Source organism: Podarcis raffonei, chromosome 2 (assembly GCF_027172205.1).
Source record: "Podarcis raffonei isolate rPodRaf1 chromosome 2, rPodRaf1.pri, whole genome shotgun sequence".
NCBI classification, from domain to species: domain Eukaryota; kingdom Metazoa; phylum Chordata; class Lepidosauria; order Squamata; family Lacertidae; genus Podarcis; species Podarcis raffonei.
The window spans coordinates 75135070-75155930 of NC_070603.1; positions in this window are offsets into that span (position 1 = coordinate 75135070).

Consider the following 20861-nt stretch of genomic DNA (forward strand, 5'->3'; position numbering starts at 1 on the left):
ACAATAAAAAACACATAAGATTCTTTCTGAAAGGCAGTTACAGAAAGGTAGCCGTGTTGGTCTGCCATAGTCAAAACAAAAAAAAATTTTCTTTCCAGTAGCACCTTAAAGACCAACTAAGTTAGTTCTTGGTATGAGCCCCCCCTCCCCACCTTCTCACTATATAGAAGGATCTGGCAACTTCTGTTTCAGTGTATCTGAAGAAGTGTGCATGCACACGAAAGCTCATACCAAGAACTAACTTAGTTGGTCTTTAAGGTGCTACTGGAAATAATTTTTTTTTTTCCTGAAAGGCAGTGGTGGTTTAAGGAGATGATATTGAGGGAAATAACAAGGAAGGTGGGGTTACACTAGAGTTACACTAGAAGTGGAGAACTTCAGTCCCAGGGGCTAAATGCAGCCTGCTAGCCAGCCTCTCTGTCCAGCCATGTCTATACCCTAGGTCCTTCACCATTCCTTCTTCCCACTTTCCTTGCTTCCTTTTTGTAGGAGATTAGGAACTAAGTCCACAGAGCTGTATTGCTGATAGGCAGATACTCAGACCATAAGGGGCATGGGTGATGCTGTGGTCTAAACCACTGAGCCTCTTGGGTTTGCTGATCAGAAGGTCGGCGGTTCAAATCCACGCGATAAGGTGAGCTCCCTTTGCTCTGTCCCAGCTCTTGCCAACCTAGCAGTTTGAAAGCATACCAGTGCAAGTAGATAAACAGGTGCCGCTGTGGCAGGAAGGTAAACAGCATTTCTCTGCTCTCTGGCTTTCATCATGGTGTCCCGTTGCACCAGAAGTGGTTCAGTCATGACCCGGAAAGCTGTCTGTGGACAAACGCCGGCTCCCTCAGCCTGAAAAGCGAGATGAGTGCTGCAACCCCATAGTAGCCATTGACTGGACTAAACCTTCCAGGGGTCCTTTACCTTTTACTTTTACTCAGACCATAGAAATGCAATTGGTTGAGAGGGCTCAGTATGATGTCGTTTCCCTTCCTCTCCTGTAGAGGAAGGAACAGATAACCATGGTTCATGTCATGGAGGGGAGGGGAGGGTAGAGCCATGGGCATAGCCAGGGGGCGGGGGGCAGCTGCCCCCCAATCAATAAAAATACATAGCAAACTTAGGTTTTACCCTCCTAACAAAAGGCCTGCCCCCCAAAAAAAATCCTGCCCCCCGTCCAACAAAAATCCTTGCTATACCCATGGGTACAACAGATCTGTGCATGAGAGAAACACTTTTCAGATGTTCTATGGGTGCCTAAAGGCTGGAAAGGAGCTGGGCAGATCTCACCTCCTTGTGCTCATTATAGCCATACCTCAGGGAGTGCTTCGCCCATTATAGCCCTACCTGGGCCTTACAATCGTCATCAGACGTGCTTCTGCATATGCTTCCCCCAAGGGAAGGCAGCAAAGGAAAAATGGACCTTTCAGCAGTAGCCTCTTAGCCGTGAAATGCTCTCTCCTGAAGGACGCCCACCTTGTTTTCCAAGGATCTTGCTGTGGTTTGGTCAGTTCCTTGTATTCCTCTTTTTGGGTGGGAGAGGGTATTGTCCTTGTTATAGATTGCGAATGGATAAAACACTTTTGGTACTATTTGTTGTTGTATTCCTTTTGACTTCATGGTATTTTTAATTTGTTTAAAGGCACTTTGAGAGCACCCCCCCCCCGTAAATTGCATGAATTTACGGGAAAAATTGAATGAATCCATAAACTGAATGAATCCATAAAGTCAGAAAGAGCCCCACTCCCCTATCTGTATGATTATATGCACAGAGGGGCTTCTCCATGCAATCAGGAACTCTGCTTTTCTTGTATTCCTGGTTACATGCAGTAAGTCTTATGTTCATTGTTGAATGCACTGCCCCACCCCCTCCAGCCTGCGTTCAGCCAGCTCCCACCTGCCTGCCTTCTTTCATGCCCCCCAGCTTCTCCCTCCATAGTCTCAGTGCTGCCCTTGCAGAATTCAGCAGGGAGAAGGATGGAACAAAACTAGAATTAGTTGTCTCCACCTGTCATTTGCTCTGGCTCCACCTACCCTTCGCCTCCCTGCCTGCCACCCTATTACTCTCAGTGGGCATCAGCCACCACTGGCATACAATTGTACACGTGGGACCTTACAATGAATATTTGGGAGTCAGATATGCTCCCTATTATATGTTCACAGAAAAGCCCCCTCCCCACAGAAGGCTAGAGAGGATCCTGGGGAGGGACAGTGTCTCCCCGCTTTAGAAATGGGCAGTGGTCTACTTGCACTTGCATTTATCCTAAAGTGGCTGTATGCATGTTTGGCAGCAGGTCTGGGTCACTACAGAACAGCTGTAAAAGCTGGCTCACTACTTTCTCTGCACAAAGTTGGCTGCTCCTTGGCTTCTCAACGCAGGTAGGACACAGACATCCACTCTGCTCTTGTGTGGTTTACTCTTTTGTTCCACCCGGAGCAGTCGTCTGTGCCCTGCCAGCTCCAGCAAGCTGCTCTATTCACGGCGGTATTGGGTGCCAACAGACGGAAGAGAACCAAACAGACATGACCCCCAACACCTTCCTGGCGCCTGTGTCTTTTTACTTCCTGTAAACTGTCAAGTTATGTATTCAGTGTCTGTGTTTACCTGAGCTTGAGTCTGGACTAAGAATTCTGAGCTCCTAATTTGATACTTGGTGTCCAATCACAGAACATTTCAGGATTTGGGCCTCTGCCATTGGCCCTTGAACTCAAGTTTAGACAGCCAATCATGTTGGGAGTGGGAGTGACCCAGGCTTTCAGGAATGTATATAAGCAGTTGTTTTGCACCTGTTTCCCAGTTATGTACAGTGGTACCTCGAGTTAAGTGCTTAATTCATTCCGGAGGTCCGTACTTAACCTGAAACTGTTCTTAACCTGAAGCACCACTTTAGGTAATGGGGCCTCCTGCTGCTGCTGCGCCGCCGGAGCATGATTTCTGTTCTCATCCTGAAGCAAAGTTCTTAACCTGAAGCACTATTTCTGGGTTAGCAGAGTCTGTAACCTGATGTGTATGCAACCTGAAGCGTATGTAACCCGAGGTACCACTGTAGTTCAATAAAAATGCTTGCTGTTATCATGGTGTCTTGCCTTGTGGGATCCAACCTACACTTCATGTCAAAAATTTTAAAGTGAACCTGGAACCGGTAGAAAATTGCTTGGGGCAGGCAAACAGTCAAGAAGCATTCCAGACCTGAGTTTTCTCTGTGTAACACTTTAGGCCACATCTACACCACTTAAAGGACATTCATACTATTTTAACAGTCACCAGGGCTTCCCCCATAGAATCTTGGGAACTGGAGTTTGCCCCATACAGAGTTAAAGTTCCCAGCATCCTTAACAAACTACAGTTCTTAGGTTACTTTGTCAGGGAGCTATGACTGTTAAAGTGCTAAAGCAGTGGTTCATATGTTTGTTGGAGATGTGACATTATTATCAATAAATCAGCATTTGTCCAGATGTTATCGCAATCAATGGCAGCTTGTCTACTAGGGCTACTGGATCACATCCCCTCTCAATGAGACTGTCTAGCAAATATGTTTATGTCTAGCTTTGTCCTCAGCCTCTGAATAGTTGGGGAAATGGCACAAGATGTGTGCATCTTGGTCCAGCTCCAGGCCACAGACAGACAGGCTTTCACATGTGTATGTCTTGTTAGATAGAACATAGCTTTACAATTCCCCAACTCAATCCAAGGCTTAATTTAAATGCTCAGTTGGTAGAGCACAAAACTCTTAATCTCAGGGTCGTGGGTTATAGCCCCATGTTGGGCAAAAGATTCCAGCATTGCAGGGGTGTGGACCAGATGACAATGACCCTTGTGGTCCCTTCCAACTCTACAATTCTATGATTCTATATAAGAAACATGCAGTTTCCCCATGCAGCGTTCTCCTCCAAGTGGCCATGAACTTGGGCCACGAAGCCCTGCTGCGCTCATGCTGCATGAAGAAGTGAGACAAGGCAGTTTAAATGAGCTAACCATCGTGCGGAATGTCATGGGGAAGGTTGCACTTTACATGTCCAGTGACACATTTCATTGAATCCTAGCTGCTGGGACTGTGCATGTGCAGCCCTTTTATACTGTAAATAAGCCAAAATCTTTCCAATCAGCTCTTTCAGTGGTGAAACGGAACTGAATCCAGTCTCCCAGACACAGTTCCCTCCTCACCCCCCAAGAGCTGGCTGGTGAAATTTCAGGTAGTAATTTGGTTTTGTTTGGTTATTTTTTAAAAGGGTGGGCATGTGCTGACTGCTTCTTTCTCTCTTGAATTGGAGGCCGGCATTACTAGAAACATTATTTTTTTATTCCCATTTACTAGCATCAATCACCAGAGGGCCAACAGGTGTCCAGAAGTCCCAGTAGAAAGGAAATGGCTATTCTTAATTTATGGGTACAGTGGTACCTTGGTTCTCAAACCCCTTGGTACTCAAATGCCTTGGTTCCCAAACACTGAAAAACCAGAAGTGTTCCAGTTTTCAAATGTTTTTTGGAAGCTGAACATCCGATGAGGCTGTTGGCTACTGTTTCCAGGGCACCTACAACACCAGAAGCTGTGCCTTGGTTTTTGAACATTTCGGAAGTCAAACGGACTTCCGGAACAGATTAAGTTTGCTGCTTTTTGCTCTTTTTTTGCTATTTATTTTGAGTTTTTGTTTTTGAGGCTTTTTAAATTAATTTGTTTTTGTGACTGTGTGGAACCCAGTTCAGCTACTGATTGATTGATGGTGTGACTGCGGAAATGGATAAAAGCCCCCCCCCATCCAAACAATGACTATCATCAGGGCAAGTAAGGGGGGAAAATTTGTTTATCATCTTCAATACTTTCTTATTTATTTTATAGTACAGTACATTGATTATTGCTTTCAATTTCTGGATCAGTAGTCTCATTAGATAGTAAAATTCATGTTAAATTGCTGTTTTAGGCGTTGCTTTTAAAAGTCTGGAACAGATTAATCCATTTTACATTACTTTCTATGGGAAAGCGCGCCTTGGTTTTGGAACACTTTGGTTTTGGAATGAACTTCCAGAACGGATTAAGTTTGAGAACCAATGTACCACTGTACATTGGTACCTCAGGTTAAGTACTTAATTCGTTCCGGAGGTCCGTTCTTAACCTCAAACTGTTCTTAACCTAAAGCACCACTTTAGCTAATGGGGCCTCCTGCTGCTGCTGCTGCTGCCGCGCCGCCGGAGCATGATTTTTGTTCTCATCCTGAAGCAAAGTTCTTAACCCGAGGTACTATTTCTGGGTTAGCGGAGTCTGTAACCTGAAGCGTATGTAAACTGAAGCGTATGTAACCTGAGGTACCACTGTACATGAATTTTGACCTATGTTACAGCATGAACAATTAAAACGGATTTTGTCCTAATAGTGAGGTAGTTAAAAAAACACTTGAGGGCTGTATCTAACTAAATCCTACCCAGAGTAGGCCCTTTGATGGCAATGCGCCCAAACTAGTCATGGTTATTAATTTTGATGGGTTTACTCTGAGTAGGACTTGCATTAGATACAAAACTGAATGTCAAAATAACTCTATTCAAATGGATGTAAAAGTCACCAGGTAGGTCACTCTCCCACCCTGAATTAATTAATTCATCTTCCTCATGCTGCTAAATTTACAGCTTGACAATGTTTATGGATCTCTCGCTGTTCTTTAAATGTGCCCCGAAACTTAAATTGGTCCGAAATGTAAGCAGCCAGACATCTAACTGGGGTTCACTGCATGGAGCATATTAACTCCTGATATTGTTCTAATTGAATTGGTTACAAATTTGTTTCCAGGCTAAATTAAAAGTGCTGGTCCTAACCTTTATAAAGCCATAAACAATCTCGGGCAAGGACATCTGAAGGTGGCCTTTCTCCACTTATCTATTCAAAACATTTATATCTCGCTCTTCCAAAAAGTTCAAGACTGTTTATAACAAGGAAAAAAGGGAAATGTTGGATGAATGGAAGGAAAGGAAAATAAAAAATACAATAAAACACAATCAAGATACAATAAAAAAAATCATAAAACCTCATTACCTAAGAGAAGCAAAGCCCAGAAAGTTAAATCCATAAGAACAGCCATACAAAAAATACACATTAATCAATAGTTCACTAAAACGGAGCAGTTATTTGAGCCTTGCTGTTTATAGGCCACCTTCTAAGCTTGAATTGTTTGGTATGAAGATACAAGTACCAGCTGAATTTCTTTCCACGCTCCCAGCATTTATTTGATTCACAGAGTTCGCCTCATGTGAATTTCTTGATGGGAAGTAAGTGAAGGAAGCTTTTTCCACACAGAGAGAACATTCATATGGTTTCCTCTGTGAATTCTCTGATGATCATTAACTTTGTGCACTAGCTGAAGCTCTTTCTACTTCGGTCAATATCTGCTCCTTGTTCCACCACCTTCAAGGCTAAGGTGGGTGAGGAACAGGGACCAGATTTTCTAAAAATCTCAACATCAAGTTTGCATATTCAAGTGTGGTTTTTTTTAATTCTCATCTTCCTCCCTTGATCTCGATGAGATGTGAAGTGTTCTTTTTTTTTTTAAGTGGTTGCACTAAAAATATGAAAAATTCTCACATATTAAATGTACTATTATGCACATTATTATACGTATCATATTATACACATGTACATTCCAGGTTTCCTAAGGTGTCACAGGGGTGCCACTGAGGCCTGTGTGTGTGTGTGTGTGTGTGTAAATGCGCATGGGGTATGTGTGCCAAACTGGGTCTTTGATGCGGGTGAAATAAAGCCTAGCTTTGCCCCTATGTTTATGTATGATTTTGCATGTAATTTTATTAGGGAAACCAACAATGCATGAGCAGCGTGGAAACAAGCAGGCACTTGATGTGAGAGATGGCCCAGTCCTCATTGGCAAAGCTCCATTGAGTTGGGGCCACAAAATTCTGAATATAAATCCATCTAAAATAGATTCCTTATACTACCCCTAGTGAGATGCCCTACCAAGTGAGGCCCTCCTGGCTTAATGCACTCAAAACTCGGCTCTTCACAAAAGCTTCTGGAGAGAGTTAACATGGTTAACTCTGCTTCTGGACTGATGCACAGCCTTATATTTAGTGTAGTGTTTTCCCTTTTGACTGATGCAGCTATGCTGCAGTGTTTGAAACGGTTTCATTGTTTGGTTAACACTGGAGTCCCTTAGGACCAAAAGCGCAGAGCATTCCATTTTGTAGTATTTTGTGAGGGCGAACCTCTAAAAAGAGGCAGCCTGTGTTGTGTCCTTAACTTGGTACAGCGCCATTTTGAAGGAAGCCAGCTCCAGGCTAAAGGAAAGAGATTTTTTTGTGTGCCACCATCGCCTTCCTTGGAAGCAAATAAACACAGGTGAGATTTGAATCCTGCTGCTTTTCATACCTGTGAGGCACCAGCAGGAATCAAACAGAACAACAAAGAGAAGAGGCCAAGAAAAGCACCCCACAGATCTGCTCCGCTCTTTCTGGCCCGACACTCTCAAATGTGTCATCCGCAGGAAGAGTTCCCAACCGACTAACAGCTTGTGCAGGCGACACTGAATGGTGCAAGCTGGCCTTGGGGAAGACATTCTTACTCCCACCCCCACCCCCAAATATCATGTAGATCAGTGCTGGATATTGGCTTTGTCAGAGGTGCCTGAATGACGCACCAGTGCCTCACAATAGACGCAGCGTGTGCAAATGAGAGGCGGTGGGGGCATGGAGGGGGGCACCATGAATATTCATGAGAGAGAGTTCCCTGATCAAAAGGCATAATTCTGTTTTCTTTTATAATATATCTGGTTAATACAGACTTAATGAACGAATGAATAATAAATTAGTCCAATTTTGTTTTCTTTCTTTTCGGAAGTGCAGGCTCGAAGGGGGACTTTGTGCGAGTTTGATTGATAGGCAAGGCTTGCTGGGAAATCTGCTACCCAATTGTTTATTAAATATGAAACAAATGATGGTGCAATCATTTTAATCTTGTTGTGGCAGCACATGCTGGTGGCGATAATAAGGGGAGGGGGAGGGGGTTCCTATCTAGCGTGATCTCCAGTTCCCTTTTATTTTCTCCTCACAGAAAAGCAAGCAAAAGGGGGCAGGCTGTCCCTGAGACAGGGCATTACAAAACCAGCCTGGCTAGTTAACCCCACCCCCAAAAAAACCCTGCCCAGATGGCAGCCCTGCAGTGCTGCTCCCTATCTGGGACTTCTTTCGAATTCCCTAAAGCTCAGAACAACACAGCAACTGTTTCCTTATTAAACAACTGAGGAGCAAGGGTCATGGTCCCAGGTGTGAGAATATTTAAATACAGATCACTGTGCAGCACAAAGAACAGTCTCTGCGCCATGGTAGATTTGGGGTGTGTGGAATTAACCTGGGGGGGGGGAGACCTTCAGGGGCTTCCACTTACTTGCTTATTTGTAGTATTTCTTACCTGCCCTTCACCATAAGGTCCCAGGGCGGATTACAGCAACAGCATATACAATTATAGAAGCGGGGGTGGGGTGGGGGACTGTTCCAGATGGAACTGGGCAATATAGGCATTTAGAGTGGCATTGCCCCCTTTCCTTCGCTCACTTTTTACGGGGCACCCACACAATGTCCTCATCAAATCACCCAGCTTCTTTTGAGAGCTTGAGGTATGAGGTGAATCATAATGATGGTGATCGCCACAATCGGCATCATTGTTATATAATTAATACTAAAGTTACCTTTCTAGTTGGTGCCACTTTAACCTTCCCATCCATGTCTTAATTACGGCTAAACTGCTTTCCTGGCTATATTACCATATTTGCACAATAATGCTTTAAGGAAAGGATGTGATAGGAATAATTAAATAATTGATTTTAACATCCCATTTTCTTTTTAACAATGTGGCTTTCCTGCTCCCCTGTAATTAAACAGTCTACACTTCCGATTAAAACAAATCACACTTAAGTGAATAAGCATCTCTCTCTCTTTCTCCCATACAATGGTACCTCTGGTTACAAACTTAATTCATTCCAGAGGTCTGTTCTTAACCTGAAACCATTCTTAACTTGAGGTACCACTTTAGGTAATGGGGCCTCCCGCTGCCACCACACGATTTCTGTTCTCATCCTGAGGTAAAGTTCTCAACCTGAGGTACTATTTCCGGGTTAGCAGAGTCTGTAACCCGAAGTGTTTGTAACCCGAGGTGTTTGTAGCCAGAGGTACCACTGTATACACGGTATTTTTCCGTGTATAAGACTATATTTTTTCAAGTTTAAAATTGAAGGGGGGGGGTCGTCTTATACATGGATAGTGCATATGGGGGATTTCTTTATTTGGAGTCCAAAAAAATAGGGGTCATGTTATACAAGGGGGCGTGTTATACACGAAAAAATATGGGGTGTGTGTGTGTGTATGTGTGTGTGTGAATGAGACACTCTGGGAGGTGGGGAGACCTTGAGAAAGAGCTGTTAGGTGAAATGAACCTTCCCCACCCACAGGGGCTGTATCACACCTGCTCTTGTCTGCAAAACATAGCAGGATGAATGCATGAAAAGGCTCAATATTTCAAACGTCATTTGCAATTCCCCTTGTAGCTTACAGCAGGAGAGCAATTATTAGGATTCACCTGCCTAGAAGTACCCTTTGTACTTGCCCTTGCTGTATTACAGGGGTGGGAAACCTTTCCAAACCAAGGGCCACATTCCCTTCTCCAGAGGGCCCACATCATGCCAGTGGTAGGTGGAAACAGAGGCAAAGCTGGTTAGTTTCACACACATGCTCCTGTCTACCCTCTGTCAAATAAAGCAAGAGACACTGTGAAAACTCAAGGGCACATTCCAGCCAGGCAAGAACATTCAGGGAGAGTGTCAGGCCACTGGGGGTGGGGGTGGAGACTGGGGAGTGTGAGTGTGGCTGAGAAGGAAGCAGAGCCCAGAGAGTTTCCCAAGGGTCAAACAGAGGGCTTATGCACACTCCCTCCCCTTCACCCAAGGAAAGCCGCTCTTTAGAGCTCAATCGCAACAAAGAGCAATTCGGGTTTAAGTGTGTACTTAAAAATTGAATTTTGACTGCATCCACAGGGGAAGCCTTTATTTGCTGGTTGGCCTTCACACTTTCCCCCAAAAAGCGTAAGAGGAAAATGATGGCACAGATTTGCATAGAATTTGCATATGCTAGTATTGCAAAGTAATACATGCAAATTTAGGAAATAATTGCTGATAATTACCTGAACCTTTATCATCACAATTCTGCCTTGTTGATCAACATTAAGTGGTACCTCAGGTTACATACGCTTCAGGTTACAGACTCCGCAAACCCAGAAATAGTACCTCGGGTTAAGAACTTTGCTTCAGGATGAGAACAGAAATCGTGCTCCGGCGGCGCGGCAGCAGCAGGAGGCCCCATTAGCTAAAGTGGTGCTTCAGGTTAAGAACAGTTTCAGGTTAAGAACGGACCTACGGAACGAATTAAGTACTTACCCCAAGGGACCACTGTATTTGTCTATCCGTTTTATTTCTCTCTCATTTATATAGCAATAACCTACAAAGAGAACTGCATCAAAATGGAGGTTCAGTGGTATTAGACTTCATAGAAGAAATAAAATGGTAAGTAAAGCAGGGGATGGAAAGTGTGGAATATGCCATGAAGATGAAGGCAAAATCCCCCCCCCCCATGTAGTGGAGGTGCAAAAAGGCAATGTCGTTTTGACACGTGGTAATAGGAACTCTCAGGGACATGTTCCAAGTAGAGCTAAATGTGAGACAATTGATATGCTTATTAAACTGCACACAAGGAAACAATATCATAAGAAAATGCCAAACACAGATTTTTGTGTAAAGCGACTATTATAAATGTATTATATGCTAAAACATGGAAACAGAGTTAAGCTGTTTAAAAGAAGCTTGAACTAATTAGAAAAATCTGGAAACAATTAGAAATAAAAAGCTAAATGTGATATTGCTTGCTTATAAAATTATCAGAGAGGAAATGAATAGACATCATCAATTTTATATATTAAAAAATAATTGGGTGTTACAGATGTAAGTATAGAGTGCTTGCTGCCATAAATGAAATTTTAAAATGAAACTGACTTATTATTGTATATGAAAATACTGAGATTTAAAGAAATTTAACCACATAAGGATGCAAAAAAAAGATATAAATGAAATGTTTAGTATCTTCTTTAGTTTCATCCCATATGCTGTTTGATTGTCTTCTTCCCCGTTGTGCTTCAACACTGCATTAAATAGAGAAATATTTACATAACTTTACATAGTATTTATATAAATTAACACTATTATATAGTAACATTGTGTTATAACGTCGGAGAAGTATTTTGTATTGCATTTAGGTTTAACTACCACTAATACATTTTTAAAAGAAAATATATGCTTCCATTGTTGACAGAAATGCAATACATCTCACCATAATGGGGAAGCCTGTGATCAGGTGACCTGTGTGCCTGCTCTCCCAATGCTCACTGTTGATGGGCAACTTCACGGACCCTTCTGTGCTCTCTTCTTTGGCACTGGGGGTTCAAAGTGGCCATGCACACTACGGAAGCTGGGCTTCTATGGACTCTGCCAAGCCCTTCCTTCAGCCTTGTGAACCTGGGCAACTGAGCAAAGCCCTACTGAAATCTATGGTGGTGCCACACCGGCAGAGAATCGGCATAATGCTCCATGCTTTATGTTCTTCTGCCTTTTGCTTGTACATACAAAGTGGGGAGGGAGCCCTTTGAGCTCAGGTAGCATTCTGGTGGGCAGTGCAGAGTGTTTCCATTCATTTCTCACCTCCCAAAGCTTCCAGCTGCCGAGAGCCAGGATCTGAGTGCACCTTCCCTTAGCTCTGGCGCACAATTTACTGAACCCGCAAGCTGGTTCCAATTCCATGGCTCATTAAAACTTTTTGGTTCATTTAACACCCCACCTGCAGAGGTGAAGTGGCAATGTCTAGCAGGCAAAGCTGTGGAGGCTCATACGGATGAAGAAAAGGGGCTTTCTCAGCATGTGGTATTGAGATAGTCTTCATCCCATTGAGCATAAGAAATTTACACCCCATATTCAAGACAATGCAAGGTAAGAGGTCTCCTGCGACTAAACTGGGTGGGCAGTGAGAAGCCTAATCCAAAATTCCACTGTGATTTTACCTTAAGATTTTGTTGTTGTTGGCAGAATACCAAAGCTGTCCAGCCATTTGGATATATTATACTAACACTGTGTCTGATTACTTTGGATTTGCAAACTGTCCACTAAAGATATGCTGCAGCTAACATAGGCCTGTGTAACCAGTAAGTTCTTTATCTCCAATTTGACTTTTCCATAGCACACTTGGAGGCAAACACGCATTATTATACACACATCAGGCTACCTACATTTGCTTCAGCTCCCTGTCCAGCACATACAGCACATTCTGTGTCTACCCAATGAACCAAAGTCAAAAAATCCTCTTGCATGCCTACTCTTGAATTTGCTTTGTATCTTTGACCATTATTATAGAATCAACTTGAAAATCCTTCCTGCATGGTATCAGAATTCCTGGCAAACTCGTGTGGCTTTCCTGTTCCCTTAAACCAGTTTCAGCAAGTCTACTCTTATCTCTCCCCACCCCCCCACCCTGCCACAAGCGTACATGCTTTTCTGTCTCTTCTTTTTGACGGATATATATGCATAATAAGCAGCTGCCCTTGCCCAAAATGTCTTCTGCTTCCCTGATTTCTCTAATCACTTAAATTATCCAAATCCAGATGCTCCCAGCTCTCACACAAGGCATAATTGCCTCAGTGTCTACGAAGCTATAAACTAATCCTTTTCCTGGAGCTTACGCCAGCAGAGTGCTTTGAAGACAGGGCTGTCTCAACTTGTAGTACTGTTAGTGTGGTTAGAAGCTAGGAGGAATAATAGCTAGTATAACAGGCCTGCAGATATCCACTGAAGTGCCTCATATGGGCATTAAGACCACAGAAGAAAGAGGTGACTTTGCATAACCATGTTGTTAATTCTATCCTGTGGGTTTGGAACAAGTTAAAACCTCAGTTAAGACCTCAATGTGTACCCATAAAAAATCTTATGTAGCAAAGGAAATGGGAATAACAGTGGATGCAGCTTAGAGGAAATTATGGATTAACTAAACTAGTAGAGGAATTTTAAAAACAAAATTCCAGTAATGATTTATCATACAGACAGACAGTTTTTCAATGCTTGGCGATTAGCAGTTTGGTCATGGAAATGAAAAAATGGAAGCTGATTTAAACTTCCAGTGTACATGGCGCTTTCCAGAGAAACATAAACAAAAAAAGATATATCACTGCCCCAAGGACTTTGCAGTCTAAATTTCCACAAAAATGGGTATAGACAATGAGGAAGCTGAATCAAGACAGTGGAAAGAGTAATGGGAAGAACATGCATCAATGTCCATATCTATATCTACCGTATCTATCTATCTATCTATCTATCTATCTATCTATCTATCTATCTATCTATCTTGTTTTGAGTTTTTTTTGGGGGGAGTAGTTGAATGCTGAGACCCTTCTAATACCTGAGCCCCCCTTCTAATTCTTGGAATAGTCAGGCTAGCTTCCTGGTGGGGTAATGGTTAAGGTAACAAAGGAAGGGGCTCTGTGTGAGACGGCAAATGGGTGAGACCCTCTCCCACAACTTGTGGATAGTTAGAAGGACAAAGCCAGAGTTTTAAGCAGAGCATTTTGGAGTGATGTGAGCTAGAAGCAAATCAGCAAACTGGGAAGCCAGAGAGACAGAATGGTGTTTGATTTCCGCTTGGCTGCAAGACTGCAGCTATGGGGGAAGCATGGCCCTCTTGGGGCATAGCTGTCAACTTTTCCCTTTTCTTGCGAGGAATCCTATTTGGAATAAGGGAATTTCCCTTAAATAAAGGGAAACGTTGACAGCTATGTCTTGGGGTGTTGATGCTGTGAGCTCCTCCATCATAGGCTCAGGTTGCATGTGTGTGTAAATAAACCACATATCATAAAGACACCACAGTCTCCACTGCGCCTCACCTGGAACCCCTAGAAACTCACACTTCTGTCTGCTTTGCATGCAAAAGATCCCAGGCGAAGTCCTTGGCACGTCCAAATAGAACTGGAATGTCCCCTGCCTAAAACTCTGGAGAGCTAAGGCCAATCAGTGTAGACAATACTGAGCAAGGTGGACCAATGGTCTGACTCAGTATAAGGCAGCTTCCTATGGTCTTTCACGATTGCCCAGTTGTCACCTCTAATCTTACCAGTGGAGTTGGATCTTTAAAAATGATAGCAGCGCCACTGGATGACGCTGCAGAAAAGCACCTCCCATGCCACTATGGTAACTTCTATAGGACATTTTACAGTGTAATATGAGGTTTGCCTACATAGAAGAAAGTACCACTGAGGTCAGTGAGACTTACTCCCAAGTAAGTGTGTATGGAACTCCAGGCTTCGTAAGCAGTTATTCTTCTCTCAAAACTTTTGAGATGAATCTCGTAAATTTGAATTGGATTGGTGAAAACACTGTGACGACTGGACAAGGGAACTTCAGCACAATCCATTTATTAAGAACATTATAACTTTCAGAATTACACTGTTTTGGCTCATGCTGCTCAACTGTGCCAAGAGATAACCCTCACTTTCTAAATTCTGTCTCGCTGGAAGGCTTTGCTACCCTTTTGCTGTTGAACAATAGTTGTTTCCTTAATGCCTTATCTTTACCTAAAAACCCATTGTTGAAAGTACCTTAGCACCACACCTACCAACAGGGTGGAAGCTGAAAGGAACAGCATGTACAGTCTGAATTTTGATCAGACAAAGGGAAAGAATTTTGGGTTTTGGAGCCAGCAGAGAAAGGTTGCTAAGAGGTTTCTGGCTCCCTTATCTCCCTTTAGAATCTTGGGATGCTAGAATAACACTGCTTTTGGATTAACAGCACCAGTCTGTGTGCCTACTGGGTTCCCACCTGCTCAGGCTGTATTTTTGTAAATAAACAGGTATGACACCACCACAAATATCCAATACTCTTTCCCCACAAACAAGGATACTGGATCTGGAAGGCTGCCCTGAAATAAGGTCCTTTTAAAAAAGGATATATTTCATGCTTGCCACTTTCCCAAGTCTGCCAGTAGGTAAAAGTGAGATCCACAAAACATATATGTACTTCTTAAAAGCTTTTTGAAAGAATAATCTCTCTCTCTCTCTCCAAGTTATGCTTAAAAACAATGAAAGTAGCTTTTTTCTTTCTTCAAATGAATATAAGACTGTCACGCAATTACTCACCTCCAGAATGCAGGTTGTCCCAATCAGCCCACAATTTCAACGTCTCCTGATCCGTGAACTGATCCCCATTCAGATATACATTTTCTGGCTTGTTAAATAATAGGTTAACAAGCTGGAAACAAGCATTTGGATGGCATGCGTCTCCTTTCGCCTCCTCGCTTTGTGTCCTGGGGTGTTGGTGTGATCATCCTAGCTAGTTTGGTTCCCACAGTTGGAACATGGTTTCAGATCCCCATTAGTCAACCAAAAGTTAAACCAGTTCCCCATTTCGTAAACTCAACTCTGCTTTCACTTAGTAGTATAAACAGAATTTAAGGCTGTATATCCTGTTCCTTTGAGTCATCACCCATGACCCTTTATGTGATACTAAACCATGGTTCCCAGAAAATGTACATCTGAACCAGGCCATAAATTTGTGGATCCTAGCCCAGGGTGTTTCATTTATTATCATCATCATCATCATCATCATCATCATCATCATTATATTCATTTCTATACCACCTGCCGGGACACAAGGCAGATTACAGATAAAAGCAAGAACCACTAAAAACATAGAAAAATCAATCATTAAATTCTATATGTATATAGAATTGAAACTATATACATATAACAAAAACTGTTGTAAACATGCTAATAGTTACAATAAAAACAGCATGGCACCAGCCCTTTAAGTAAAAGTAGTCAGTTCCCAAAAGCCTGCTGGAACAAGAAGATCTTCACCTGCCGGTGGAAGGACAACAAGGAGGGAGCCAGCCTAGCTTCTCTAGGGATGGAGGTCCGAAGTCTGGGAGCAGCTACTGAGAAGGCCGTTTCCCACGTCCCCATCAAGCATGCCCATGAGGATAGCGGGATTGAGAAAAGGGCTTTCCCTGATTATCTCAAAACCTGGGCAGGTTCATATGAAGGAATATGGTCTTTCAGATAGCTTGAACCTAAGCCATGTGGCGCTTTATAGGTGAATTGTGCCCAGAAACAGACCGGGAGGCAGTGGAGCTGTTCCAGCAACGGTGTCTTATGCGCCCTATAACCAACCCTGGTCAACAATCTGGCTGCAGCTCTTTGAGCCAGTTGAAGTTTTGGAGAAGTTTTCAAAGCAGCCCCATGTAGAGCACGTTACAGTAATCCAAATAGGATGCAGCTTAGGCATGCAATTAAGTTCACTGGTTTCTTTTTTAAAATTCCAGTGTGGTTGCTTCATTGTTTTCCTTAGCATTTCCTAAGCCATTACTACTGCTGGGTCAGGACAGTGGGTCAGTACCTGCCCCTTCATCACCTCATACCTGTAGCATTTCTCTGATGTATGCTCCTGTTCATCTCCTACTTTTAACTACTGAAACACCTTTGGCCTCCCCATGTCACACCTCAGTCCTCTCACCTCTATAGGTAAAGGGTAAAGGGACCCCTGACCATTAGGTCCAGTCGTGACCAACTCTGGGGTTGCGGCGCTCATCTCGCTTTATTGGCCGAGGGAGCCGGCATACAGGTTCCAGGTCATGTGGCCAGCATAACTAAGCCGCTTCTGGCGAACCAGAGCAGCGCACGGAAATGCCATTTACCTTCCCGCCGGAGCAGTACCTATTTCTCTACTTGCACTAGGTTGGCAGGAGCAGGGACCGAGCAACGGGAGCTCACCCCGTCACAGGGATTTGAACTGCTGACCTTCTGATCGGCAAGTCCTAGGCTCTGTGGTTTAACCCACAGCGCCACCCGCATCCCTCTCACCTCTATAGGGAGAGCTTTTTCTGTGACTTATCCAATCACACAGTCCTCCTCGAATCCCTACTCTGCTTTTCCTTTCCTTTTACACACTACACAGACCCATTGTCTGTCTTTAAGGTTCTTCACACAGCCTTTGCCCATTTTTGGCATAGTCGGGGGGGGGGGGCAAATCAATAAAAATACATCGCAAACTTAGGTTCTTTCCCCCCTCAACAAAAGGCCTGTGGCCCCCCCAACAAAAATCTTGGCTATGCCCATGCTTGTTCTCCAATATATTCTCTCCCAGGACTCTCTGCCGTAAAGTCTACTGTTCTCTCAGTTGACTCTGCCCATTGTCTCGCACTGCCCCATATGCCTGTAACTCATTTCCACGTGTTCCTCTTCAAAACTCATCTATTCCATAAGGGCTTTGGCTTAATTCTTTAATCCTCATCCCCAGCTGTAAACAAGTTTAAGTACGTGTAACTGCATTTGTTCACATTCATCAGTTGTTCGCATTCATCCCTTGCTATCCTTATCACACCCTCCACTCCTTCTGTTGTTTCCCCCACTTGTTGATTTCAAATTGCAAAATCCTTTGGGGCAGAGCTTTGTCATTTAGTGCCATGTTTGCTGATGGCTAGTACCCAAGGATCATACCCACCCAAAGGGCTTGCCTATAGGGTGTTTTTTGTTTTAGTTTTAAGGAAGATTACATTGTGCCTCTCAGCTTTAGATCCTTTTGTTTAGCCTCTTTGCATTTGTGAGTGGCTGATTTGTACTTATGCCTAGACACATCCGTAGGGTATGTTATATACATGCCAACACCTTTTGTGTGCCTTCCCTCTCCCTAAGTGTATCGATTTTTCTACACAATTTGGAGACCAGAGGCCCAGGGGCAGTGGAGCGATCCAGACATTGTGTTGGGCTGGGGGCAGCAGTGTTGGATTGGGTGAAGGTGTCCCTTTGCTCAGCCCTGCTGGCCTCCTGCCAGCTGCTGCCCGTGGAGTGATGCCAGTGACACTCTGCTGGTACAGTACTCTCCCTTCCACTGCTGAATGAGTCAGTGGATTGGCAGAACTGCTACTATTGGGAAGTCCTGAAATGGGGCTTTCCAGGAATGGTGCTGAGCCAGCTTAGAATCCGTCAGATTCTGTGCATGCCTTGCTTCCATAGCATGATTATATTGTAAAACAAACCCTGTGATCCTTGGGTGAAGAAATTTAATAAATAAAACAAATTAATAAAATGATGGAATTGAGACAGATCCAGATGCAAGAGCTGCATCAGCTCCAGGCTGGCACAGGGCCCCCTCACCTTTCACCCCAACCAAAATGTGCCGAAGGGCTGCAGATCCTGTGGTGCCTCTGCTGTTCTGTAATGCCCTTCTGGGCTGGGGAAGAGGTTAGGATTGCTCCCTAATTTACTCATATATGTTCTGGGGCCATTCAATCGTATCAGCAGCATGGGCTGGGATTGCAGCGTCTCTGATTATGATGGCATCTGTCGCTTCTTCCTACTGGCAGTCAAATGCCACACCCTTTTGGCTTCTACCTGCTTGCCAAAGGGAACTGTGGGATTTGTAGTTCTTCAGAGTACATGTCATAAATGGTGGTGCACCTCTACATTGTTTGAACTGTAGGTATTAGAGCAAGGCCTGACCAGCAACTCACTGTTTAGAACTGTTTGGCTCCAGCAAAACTCACAAGATCTGTATACTTGTATAGATAAAGGGAATTAAGTTTTTATAAACTTCCTCAAGCATATTCTGAAATATAGCCTCATTTCTCCACCTTGTGATAGTGAGCTTGCAGACCCGAGTGTCCCCACTCCACCAACCTAAGTAAAGTTCTCCCTCATGCTTGGGCCATTGTGTTAATAGTACTGCACAAACAGAATTATTATTAGCATTTGGTCACCATCACTAGCCCACCCTGTCTCCTGGCTGGTGCCTGGAGCATGTGAACATTGATGGGACAGTGTTCTGGTCTCCAGGAGAGAAGTTGCTGACATGTTAAAACTGGAAAAATATAGGCCAGATTTAGCCTCTAGGCAGAATCAGAGGAGAGCCTGCAGCCAACTAATATCATTAAATAAGGAGAGTTATGGTGCCCAGGGGCAAAGCATGTCAATTATACCCCCAAGGGCTTCACAATTAACTTCTGCACGGTTTGTATGTCCCTTCCCTTCAGCTTGCATTGCACTAGTTTCATCCTGCCCCTTCTCCTATGGGCACACAGCTAACAGGGCGCCCCAGATACAAGGGTGCATTCCCTAAAAGCAGCAACCTGTATACTGTATGTCAAATGTAAGCTCTGTGATTGAACTCATCAACTGTTATAGGCTTTATCAAAATACAATTATTGTAGTTCTTCCCACTTGCAGATCAATGGTAATGATTAGTACAGGAAGCTGCCTCATCCCATTGATTCATCTGTTATCCACTGTGCAGGATGCAGAGTGGTGGCAGCCCCACAGGTGTTCACAGAGCTCAGCCTGGATAGCTCCGCTGATTAGAACATGGTGCTGATAGTGTCAAGGTTGCAGGTTCGATCCCCATAAGAACCACTGCATATTCCTGCATGGCAGGGAGTTGGACAAGGGTCCCTTCTAAATCAATGATTTTATGATTTGTATGGCCTCACAGCTGCCTTTTGCCTTCCTGGTGTGCACAGTGTCACCACCAGAAGGATGCTCCTGCCACTCTGCCCACTTATGTGCCGCTGCTGACACTGACTGTCAGTGGATCCCTATCTGAGATTAAGCAGAAGATCCAACAAGATCCACACCTCTCTGCAAAAGGGGATTGTGTCAACAATCACAACTGCACCCATATAGGAGTTACAATACCTGGAATCAATAGTTACAAAATGTTCACTGGTGTGGAAATTATGTTTTGAACCCACTGTCTTGAGTTTTCATGTGACCAGCACAGTTTATTTAATATTGGCAACTGGAAAAGGAGGAATGAGGGCTTTGGATAGTATTTTCTCCTCTCTGTTCACCACATTCTAAGTTTGCAATTTTGAGTCCAAACACCCAGTGGTGTAGCGTGGGGGGGTGCAGGGGGGGCCGGCCACACCGGGTGCAACATCTGGGGGGGGGGCGCTCGCACTCGCAGCTCTCTGCCCCTACCTGGCTCACTCACTCTCTCTCACTGCAGTGCTGGCTGTGCCCCGGGTGCTGACAACCCACGCTATGCCACTGCAAACACCAGTGAATGTTCCATGGTTCCAGTTGGATTTCTTCAGAGTAAATATCCTTACGATTGCTCAGCACGTGTTTTCAAGGATGATGTACAAAGTGATGCTTAAACCTGCCACATCTCTCCAATATGATGAACACCACATTGTGAACATTAAACAGTGTAGTACATTCCCACGAATAACTTCCAGCAATGCTACACTTCAGATTGGGAGCAGTTGGATCCATGCCCCCAGGCATACCCAGCACTAGGCTCAATCACAGGCGTGTGACCAAAAGACCAAACAGAAATGCAAGAGTGAATTAAAATCGCTCTTCCAACCAAATCTACAATTAATGAATTTACATGAGTCCCTAACATGTGATATGTCCCTGCTGCGTCAGGGTAGCTAACATGGTGCCCTGCAAATGTTGTTTGCCATCAAGTCCCATCAGCCCCAGCCAGCATAGCTGGTAGTCAGGGATACTGGGAACTGTAGTCTAAAATGTCTGGGAGGCACATTTGCTATGACAGCAGCAGCAGCAGCAGAGTTGCAGCAGAAAGGGCTAGCCTTGGGGCTGGGCTGGAGAGTGAGCTGAAGTGACTAGTAGTACAAAGTTGTTGAGAGGCAGCTCATGACTGTTTTTGTGGACATTCCTGGGAATGTCTGGGAACAGTCAGGCCTCTTACACTGCTAGGCTTTACAATCCCGCACAAGCCACAAATGAGAAAAGTGTGTGTGTGTGTGTGTGTGTGTGCGCGCGCAAAAGACCCTCCTTCCC